Genomic DNA, 10,917 nt, shown 5'->3' on the forward strand with positions numbered 1-10,917 from the left:
CCCTTAAACTAGTTTTGCCATGAGAGTCCACCATATCTACCTATGGATTGAGTAAGATCCTTCAAGTAAGTTGTCATGTTGCATGCAATAAAAATTGCTCTCTAAATATGTATGACTTATTAATGTGGAGAAAATAAGCTTTATACGATCTTATGATATGGAAGTAATAAAAGCGACAAACTGCATAATAAAGTTTCATATCACAAGTGGCAATATAAAGTGATGTTCTTTTGCATTAAGATTTCATGCATCGAACCATAAAAGCACATGAAAACCTCTGCTTCCGTCTTCGACTGGCCTATCTTTTACTTTATGTCTTATATCTTATGCAAGAGTCAAGGTGATCTTCACCTTTCCTTTTTACATTTTATCCTTTGGCAAGCACCTCATATTGGAAAGATCCTGATATATATATATATCCAATTGGATGTAAGTTAGCATGAACTATTATTGTTGACATTACCCTTGAGGTAAAACGTTGGGAGGCAACACTATAAGCCCCTATCTTTCTCTATGTCCAACTAAAACTCCATAACCGTAAGTATTGCGTGAGTGTTAGCAATCGTGAAAGACTAAATGATAGTTGAGTATGTGGACTTGCTGAAAAGCTCTTATGTTGACTCTTTCCTATGTTATGATAAATTGCAATTGCTTCAATGACTGAGATTATAGTTTGTTAGTTCTCAATGAAGTTTTTGAATCATGCTTGACATAGTAAATAGATTGTTACTTGAGCATAAGAAATCATATGACAATATATATATGTTGCTGTTATAAGAATGATCATGATGCCCTCATGTCCATATTTTATTTTTATCGACACCTCTATCTCTAAACATGTGGACATATTTTTTGATATCGGCTTCCGCTTGAGGACAAGCAAGCTCTAAGCTTGGGGGAGTTGATACGTCCATTTTGCATCCTGCTTTTATATTGATATTTATTGCATTATGGACTGTTCTTACACGTTATGTCACGATACTTATGGCTATTCTCTCTTATTTTACAAGGTTTACATGAAGAGGGAGAATGCCGGCAGGTGGGATTCTGGGCTGGAAAAGGAGCAAATATTAGAGACCTATTCTGCACAGCTCCAAAAGTCCTGAAACTCCATGAAAGTCATTTTTGGAATTAATAAAAAATACTGGCGAAAGAATCAGCGTCAGGGGGCCCACACCCTGTCCACAAGGGTGGGGGGCGCGCCCACCCCCCTAGGGCGTGCCCCCTGCCTCGTGGGCCCCTTGACAGGCCTCCGATGCTCATCTTCTGCTATATGAAGTCTTTTACCCTCGAAAAAAAATCATAAGCAAGCTTACGGGACGAAACTCCGCCGCCACAAGGCGGAACCTTGGCGGAACCAATCTAGGGCTCCGGTGGAGTTGTTCTGCTGGGGAAACTTCCCTCCAGGAGGGGGAATTCATCACCATCATCATCACCAACGATCCTCTCATCGGGAGGGGGTCAATCTCCATCAACATCTTCACCAGCACCATCTCCTCTGAAACCCTAGTTCATCTCTTGCATCCAATCTTTATACCAAAACCTCAGATTGGTACATGTGGGTTGCTAGTAGTGTTGATTACTCCTTGTAGTTGATGCTTGTTGGTTTATTTGTTGGAAGATCATATGTTCAGATCCTTAATGCATATCAATACCTTCTGATTATGAACATGAATATGATTTGTGAGTAGCACATTTGTCCCTGAGGACATGTGAGAAGTCTTGCTATAAGTAGTCATGTGAATTTGGTATTCGTCCGATATTTTGATGAGATGTATGTTGTCTATCCTCTAGTGGTGTTATGTGAACGTCGACTACATGACACTTCACCATTGTTTGGGCCTAGAGGAAGGCATTGGGAAGTAATAAGTAGATGATGTGTTGCTAGAGTGATAGAAGCTTAAACCCTAGTTTATGCGTTGCTTCATAAGGGGCTGATTTGGATCCACATGTTTCATGCTATGGTTAGGTTTACCTTAATACTTCTTTTGTAGTTGTGGATGCTTACAATAGGGGTTAATCATAGGTGGGATGCTTGTCCAAGAAAGGGCAGTACCCAAGCACCAGTCCACCCACATATCAAATTATCAAAGTAACGAACGTGAATCATATGAGCGTGATGAAAACTAGCTTGACGATAATTCCCATGTGTCCTCGGGAGCGCTTTTTCTCATATAAGAACTTGTCCAGGCTTGTCCTTTGCTACAAAAAGGATTGGGCCATCTTGCTGCACCCTATTTACTTTCATTGCTTGTTACCCGTTCCAAATTATCTTATCACAAAACTATCTGTTACCTACAATTTCAGTGCTTGCAGAGAATACCACTACTAGGGAAAACTTATACACAGAATCTTAGCAGCAGCGCGGGACAAGAAGAAGCACTACTGTTAATTAGCAGTAGCGCTGGTACGTAAACCGCGCTGCTGATGAAAATTTAGCAGTAGCGCGCTTGTGCTAAACCGCGCTGCTACAAAAATCGACCGACGGGAACCACCCACGTAAGTTTAGCAGCAGCGCGTTGCCAGGATGCGCGCTATTTCTAATGCAATAGTAGTAGCGTGGTTTTTACTCACGTCGCTGCTGCTAATTTTGAATTTGGCCAGACGGTTTGCCCATTTAGCAGTAACGCGTGTAAGTAAAGAGCGATGCTGCTAAGTTATTAGAAGTAGCGCATTTTTTTACCCACGCTACTGCTAAAACGCAGCACCCCACCACCTTTTCCAACCCACCCTCCCCTCCCCCATCTCCTCTCCTCCCTTTCCCCTACCTCTCCCACATTCTCCCTCTCTCACTCTTCTTCTTCCTCAATACTTCTCCCCCCATTACTCTCCCTCTTCTACCTACCCTTCTCTCTCTTCATTACTCCTAGCTAACTACACCACCTCCATTAATGCATCTCCTTTCTCTTTTTCGTTCCCCCTCCACTAGTTGAAGTTGTCTCCTCCCAAATTAGCTAGCTAGGTAGATGTAGCATTTAGTTAAGTGACATATGTGCCCCCTAACTAGATCTATCTTTGTCAAGAAGAGATTTGTGCACTTTTGATCTCCCTACATCATCATCTCCACCGTGTGCTCGATCTCGAGATAGAGGTGATTAAAATTTCATGCTTTTGCAAAATGGAAATATGTGTATGTGTGTGTGATATGATAATTGAGCGATATGATGGAAATTGTGTGTGTGGCATGAGTTGTGACGCCAAATTGTGCTTTTGAGTTGCCTATGTTTTGCCGAAGTGTCGATTTATTTCCGTTTCGGCGAATCCCGGGCAAACTCTAGATCTATATGTCCTATTTTTAGGGAAGGTCATGCCGAATTTTTGTATGACTTTGTTGCCTTCACGCATTTTTATAATCAATTTGTTTATTATTACCATGCAGACATTCATGATGGTCAGTGGAACGATGGTGGCCAGGTGGTTGCGGTCAGCGGTGGAGGACATGAAAGAAAATAACCTGACAGAGGTTTATGTCCATGTCAAAAATGCAAAGGAATAGTTTGGCTCGACCCCTATGATGATGGTCGTGTCGAAGCGCACCTGCTCATGACTGGTTTCATGGATGGCTATACTCGATGGATAATTGAAGATGAGGATTACGATGTTGAGGACACTGATGGGGCAGGCAATGACAACACAGGGCAAGACGAAGAGATGATCGATAAAGGTGGCGGGGAAGAGGCCAGACATGGCGGCGGAGAAGGGGCCGTACATGGCGGAGGAGAAGGAGCCGGACATGGCGGAGGATAAGGGGTCGGACATGGCGGCGGAGAGAACATGGACTCCATGCAGTAGAGTTCATCGGTACCAAGTTCAATCATGCGAGACCCTCATGTTCAAGCACTGCTTCGCAAGGAGACGAGTACTGAGAGAGCTGCTTCTAGAGAGGAGGCTAAGCTGCAGCAACTGGTGGTAGACTCGAACACTCCATTGTATGATGGTTGCAATCTTGAGGTGACCCGCTTGAGTTTCGCGCTCCAACTCCTGAAGACGAAGGCTAGAAACAAATGGACCGACGCTAGCCTCGATGAGCATCTCAAGTACCTAAATGATGTTCTTCCCGCGGGGAATCTATGTCCTACTAGTGTTGATGAGGCCAAAAAGATCATGTGCCCTCTTGATCTGTCGCACGTTAGATACCATGCATGCATCAACGATTGCATAATTTATCGGAAGGAGCACGTGGAAAAAACAAGTTGTCTAGTGTGCAATGCTTCTCGATACAAGAAGGCCGGGAAGAAATGTCCCCAGAAAGTTGTATGGTACTTACCGATCACTCCTCGTCCCCAGCGGTATTTCATAGATCCGAAGGAAGCAAAGCTAATGCGCTGGCACGCAGAGAGGAAGAAGCCCGACGATGGAGATGATCCGAAGCTCAGACACGTCAAGGATGGAAGCCAATGGAGAGCGTTGAATAGCTTCTATCGGTATTTCGAATGTGATGCAAGGAATATCGTGCTCGGCGCGTGTACCGATGGCATGAATCCGTTTGGCAACCAGAACACCAACCATAGCACATGTCCCGTGTTTGTATGGATGTACAACCTCCCCCTGGTTTTGCATAAAGTCGAAGTACATTCACATGAGCATGCTGATTCTAGGGCCAAAACAACCGAGAAATAGTATTAATCTGTATTTGGGGCTACTTCAAGAGGAGTTAGACACGTTATGGAAAACACCGGCCAAGACATGGGACGCCAGCAAAGGCGAGTATTTCTACATGAGAGCTGCACTGATCACGACGGTGCACGACTATCTCGGTTACGGATATGTAGCAGGCTAGGTGTGCCATGGATATTGCGGATGCATGCAGTGCATGGATGATACGATGTCTCAGTAGCTAACGTCAAGGAAAGATGGCGGGTCTGGAAAAATCGTGTACATGGGGCATCGAAGATGGCTCAAACCGGACGACCCGTGGAGGAACCGTGGAGATATGTTCAATGGTCACGCTCAGCATTGAGGACCTCCACGTAAGCGGAGCGGCGCCAAAATTGATGAGCTGTTGAAAAACTGGGAGCAGTGCCCCGCGCTGGGAAAGACGATGAAAAAGGGACCGGAGCCGCTGCTGAAGGTATGGAAGACGAGGTCTGCGTTCTGGGACTTGGAGTACTAGCACAAACTCGATACACCTCATTGCCTTGATCAAATGCATATTTGTAAGAATGTCCTTGAGAGCTTGCTCATGACACTGATGAACATGTCAGATAAGACCAAGGATGGGCCGAAGGCAAGAAAAGACTTGCAAGATTTAAATATTAGGGAAGATCTGCACATGCCGCCCCATAAAAAGTCAGATGAGACAGATACGGAGATAGAGGTGCGGGAGAAGAAGGGCAAGAAAATAAAGGAAGAAAAATATTGCCCCCCTTCTTGCTTCACCTTAAGTCAGGCTGAGATCGATCGATTCTTTAAGTGCCTTACCGGAGTCAAAGTTAGTTCCGGTTACTGTGGCAAGATAAGCAGATATCTAGACACGCACAAGAAAAGGTTCAACGGGATGAAGTCCCATGACTGTCATGTGATGATGACGCATATACTACCTGTTGCCCTTAGAGGGATAATGGACAAGCACGTCCGTGACACACTTATTGGTCTCTGTAACTTTTTTGACGTCATCTCTCGAAAGTCGATCAGTGTGAAGCAGCTCCGAAGGCTACAGGAAGAGATCGTTGTGATACTGAATGAGCTTGAGATGTACTTCCCGCCTGCGTTCTTTGTTGTGATGGTGCATATGTGTGTCCATATTATGGACGCCATAATAGACCCGGGGCCGTCATTCCTGCACAACATGATGCCATTTGAGTGGATGAATGGAATCATCAAAGGATTCGTTCGTAACTTGTCCCGTCCGGATGGAAGCATCGTCCAAGGCTATCTGACACAAGAGTGCATCTCTTTCTGCGAGAATTTTCTATATGGTGCAAACCAGCTGCCTGGTATTAGTGTTGGTTTGCCTGTTAACAAGCACGATGGGAGGCTCGAAGGAGAAGGTCACTCCAACAGTCGCAGGGAACAACACATGGCATACTCAGATCGACGCAGCGACTTTGACGGAAGAAACTTGGTAGTGCTACAACACCTAGACGAGGTAGATCCTTTCGTGGCACTGCACAAAGAAATTATCGCAAAGAAGTATCATGACCGGGGGGTATACATGACGGACGCCGAAGTTACTAGAGAGCACAATTCCACTTTCCTGCATTGGTTCAAAGAGCATATTATTGCTAATCCCCCGGAGGAGGGCTCTAAGGACGGATTGCTCATATACGCCTTAGCACATGGCCCCTCGCCCAACCTCGTAACCTATCAGGCATACGATATCAACGGATACATGTTCTACACGAAGGCCAAAGATATGGACACTGATAATCAGAACTCAGGGGTGACGATGGAATGCATGACCGGTAGCGACAACGGCGCAACTGAAAGATTTTACGGAAGGGTCGAGGAGATCTGGGAGCTTGACTACTCTGGACTGCACAACACAATGATGTACCGTGTCAGATGGGCTAAGAATGTCGAAAGAGAAAACCGAAATTTCACTACCATGACTATACCCGACGCCAAGAGCTCTACCATGAATGCTATCGCAAAAAATGAGCCATGGTACACACTAAGCACGTGACACAATGCTTCTTCATAACCGCCCGGCGCAATCCCAGCCGTGTTGTCGTGAGGAGAGGCAAAAGGAACATCATTGGAATGGATGGAGTCACCAACGAGGAAGATTACGATCAGTATGGCAACCCAATGAGGGAAGATGACGATGATGATGAAGTATATGTCAAAGCAATACTACATTACCTAAGAAAAATTGTACTCCAAGGAAAAGGAAAAGTCACAATGAGGGGCTCAATTATTCTTTAATGACCAAGAAGGGAAAGAAGCTGACTCAAAAACAAAAACATCAACGCTGAGGAACCGTATGTTATCGGTCAAATGATGTTCCTATTTTGTATATGTTCCTATTTTGTATACACACTTAGCCATTATTATGCATGGGTCCAATGTAATATATATGTTCCTATTTTGTGTATACATACTTAACCGTCAAATGATGCAATATATATCGCCTTCCCTTCATTCACTACTCTTGGAAAAAAAGAAAAGAAAAGTGAGAGAAAATAAAGGAAAAGAAAATAGAAGGAAACAAACAGGAAAGAGCTACATCTAGTCAAGATAGCAGTAGCAGTTTCTACACAAAACCGCTATAGCTACCTGAAGAAGCTATAGAGTGTTTTTCTTAAACGCGCTACTGCTATGCCCACTTAACCCCCAAAATCCCCACCCCTCTCTCCATCCCGCCTCTTTTCCCCAAATCCCCACACTCTCTCTTCCCCCATCGCGCCGCCGGAGCCCTGCCCTCGCCGCGCCCCTGCGCTCACCCCCGACCCCGACCCCGGTGATGACCCACAAGTACAGGGGATCTATTGTAGTCCTTTCGATAAGTAAGAGTGTTGAAGCCAACAAGGAGCAGAAGGAAATGACAAGCGGTTTTCAGTAAGGTATTCTCTGCAAGTACTGAAATTGTAGGTAACAGATAGTTTGGTGATAAGATAATCCGTAACAGGTAACAAGCAATGAAAGTAAATAAGGTGCAACAAGGTGGCCCAATCCTTTTTGTAGCAAAGGACAAGCCTGGACAATTTCTTATAATGAGAAAAGCGCTCCCGAGGACACATGGGAATTATCGTCAAGCTAGTTTCATCACGCTCATATGATTCGTGTTCGTTACTTTGATAATTTGATATGTGGGTGGACCGGTGCTTGGGTACTTCCCTTTCTTGGACAAGCATCCCACTTATGATTAACCCCTATTGGAAGCATCCGCAACTACAAAAGAAGTATTAAGGTAAACCTAACCATAACATGAAACTAGTTGATCCAAATCAGCCCCTTACGAAGCAACTCATAAACTAGGGTTTAAGCTTCTGTCACTCTAGCAACCCATCATCTACTTATTACTTCCCAATGCCTTCCTCTAGGCCCAAATAACGGTGAAGTCTCATGTAGTCGACATTCACATAACACCACTAGAGGAGAGACAACATACATCTCATCAAAATATCGAACGAATACCAAATTCACATGACTACTAATAGCAGGACTTCACCCATGTCCTCAGGAACAAACGTAACTACTCACAAAGCATATTCATGTTCATAATCAGAGGAGTATTAATATGCATTAAGGATCTGAACATATGATCTTCCACCAAGTAAACCAATTAGCATCAACTACAAGGAGTAATCAACACTACTAGCAACCCACATGTACCAATTTGTGGTTTTGGATACAAGATTGGATACAAGAGATGAACTAGGGTTTGAGAGGAGATGGTGCTGGTGAAGATGTTGGTGGAAATTGACCCCCCTTCCAATGAGAGGATCGTTGGTGATGACGATGGTGATGATTTCCCCCTCCCGGAGGGAAGTTTCCCTGGCAAAACTGCTCCGCCGGAGCCCTAGATTGGTTCCGCCAAGGTTCCGCCTCGTGGCGGCGGAGTTTCGTCTCGTAAGCTTTCTTATGATTTTTTCCAGGGTAAAAGACCTTATATAGAAGAAGATGGGCACCGGAGGGCCACTAGGGGGCCCACGAGATAGGGGGGCGCGCCCAGTAGGGGTGGGGGCGCCCCCCACCCTCGTGGCCAGCCAGGGTGTGGGCCCCCTCTGGTACTTTCTTTGCTCAATAATTCTTATTAAATCCAAAAATGACTTTCGTGGAGTTGCCGGTCTTTTGGAGTTGTGCAGAATAGGTTTCCAATATTTGCTCCTTTTACAGCCAGAATCCCAACTGACGGCATTCTCACTCTTCATGATAAACCTTGTAAAATAAGAGAGAATAGCCATAAGTATTGGGACATAACGTGTAATAACAACCCATAATGTAATAAATATTGATATAAAAGCGTGATGCAAAATGGACGTATCACCCGGCGCTCGCCCCCGACCCCAGCGCACGCCCCCTACCCCGACCCCGACCCCGGCGCTTGCCCACGGCCCCGACCCCGACCCCGGCTCCGACCCCGGCGCTCGACCCCGACTCCGACCCCAACCCCGAACCCTCCCAACCTCGGCCATCGCCGGGCCTGCACCCTCTGTAATCCCCCCCCACCGGTCCTCCTCTCTCTGGTAGCTAGGGTTCTTTGTTTAAAAGACCTAGGTTTTAGTTAGGGCAGATGGTTAATTAGGTTATATATTTAGTTATGAATTTAGCTAGGTTTTGTTTCTTCAAGTTCTATATTTTTCTTCCTTTTATATGCAAATTTGAAGTGGACATGTGATGTTTTGGACATGTCATATTTGGAATTTGGACATGTTATTTGGACATGATGATTATGTGCAGGGTAAATGATCCGAGTGGCCTATGTTACGCCGGAATGTTGATTCATTTCCGTTCCAGTGAATTTCATGTGCTCGATATGTCCATTTTTTTTAGCAAAGGTCATGCCGAAATTTTGCATGAATTTTGGCATGATTTGTGCTAGATAGTAGGCATATCGAGTGCCGGGAGTTGCTGGGAAATGACATTCCGGCAAACATAGATTTCTTTTTTATGTCATTTCTCATTTTTTTCATAGTTTTAGAATTAAATGAGGAGACTTAATCATAGGAAACATGTCGAACTACGAAGAAACTGGGCCTTCTGACCAAGATGCAGACGAGATGGATTATGAGGGTGAACAAGAGTACCTCGACTTTTTGACTGCTAAGAAAAGTCAAGGTTTGCAGGTCGGCCTCGATGATGGTACTGATGCCGACATCGACACCAACGGCGCCGGCACCGATGGCAGCACCGAGAACAATGGTGGCGCCGAGACCGGCGGGGAAGATACCGCGGGGAAGGTACCAACAGGGAAGGTACCGGCGCCAATGTCGCTGCCAAAAAGAAGAAGCAGAAGAAGCAAAGGGTACGAAAACCTAACAAACTTGGGATTGGACGACTGGTGATCACAAAGATGGCACATGGCAAGTTTGAGCCATTAGAGCTGGAAGAACCTTGCAAGTGCTATGGGAACCAAGTAGGATGCATCCTACGGGAATGTGCGAGCATCAACGCTGATGACTTAAGGAGTAAAGAACATTTGACGAAGTTGCTCCTGTCGAAATTGCACAAGAGATTCAAGTTCCCCGACCGGGATCATAACATAGAACAACCGTGGGATGATCCAAAGATGAAAAAGATTAACAATCACACCATGGGCATGTTCAGCAATGATTTGGCCTCCTGGAAAGGGAGGGTGAAACGAGCTATTGATGTTGAGGAACCCCTGTCCAAGATTTTGGAGGAAAATCCAACACTTACGGAAGAGGAGTTCGAAAAGTTCAAGGACACTTGTGCTACCGAGGTAGCCAAGGCTAAGGCTGCGAAATTCAAGAGCCTTCAGCAAAGGAACACGGGGAAGCATCACCTCGGAAGCCATGGCTACCTCGGTAAAAGGCCCATATGGGATAAGGAGGACGCTGAATGTCAGGATATACCCCGCGGTATGACCCGGCCGGAATTATGACCCGGACAGACTTGGCGGCTCACCAGAGACCCGACAGACATTTGATGACTCACTAGGGACCCGCCCGGTCCTCGGTGACCTATTAGTGACCCGGCGGGCGGGTCAGACGATCGGCAAGACTCAGGCCCAGAAGGCTGGTTCATGCTATGGTGGGCCGGCTTAAGAGAAAAGGCATAAGGAATATTCTCCTACAAAAGGAAGCAAGACTAGGACTCCACTTGTAATAGAGTAATCCTAATTCTACTAGGACTAGTCATGTAACCCACCTCTCCAACTTATATAAGGAGGGGCAGGGCACCCCAAGAGGGACAGGCAAGAAACAATCTCTAGGGCTAGACACAAAGAGCCGGCTTACTGGCGACTCCCTCATGATCATAATGAGACCTAGCCACAAACAGCATGTAGGG

The sequence above is a fragment of the Triticum dicoccoides genome, chromosome 7B (genome assembly GCF_002162155.2).
Source record: "Triticum dicoccoides isolate Atlit2015 ecotype Zavitan chromosome 7B, WEW_v2.0, whole genome shotgun sequence".
In the NCBI taxonomy this organism is placed as follows: Eukaryota; Viridiplantae; Streptophyta; class Magnoliopsida; order Poales; family Poaceae; genus Triticum; species Triticum dicoccoides.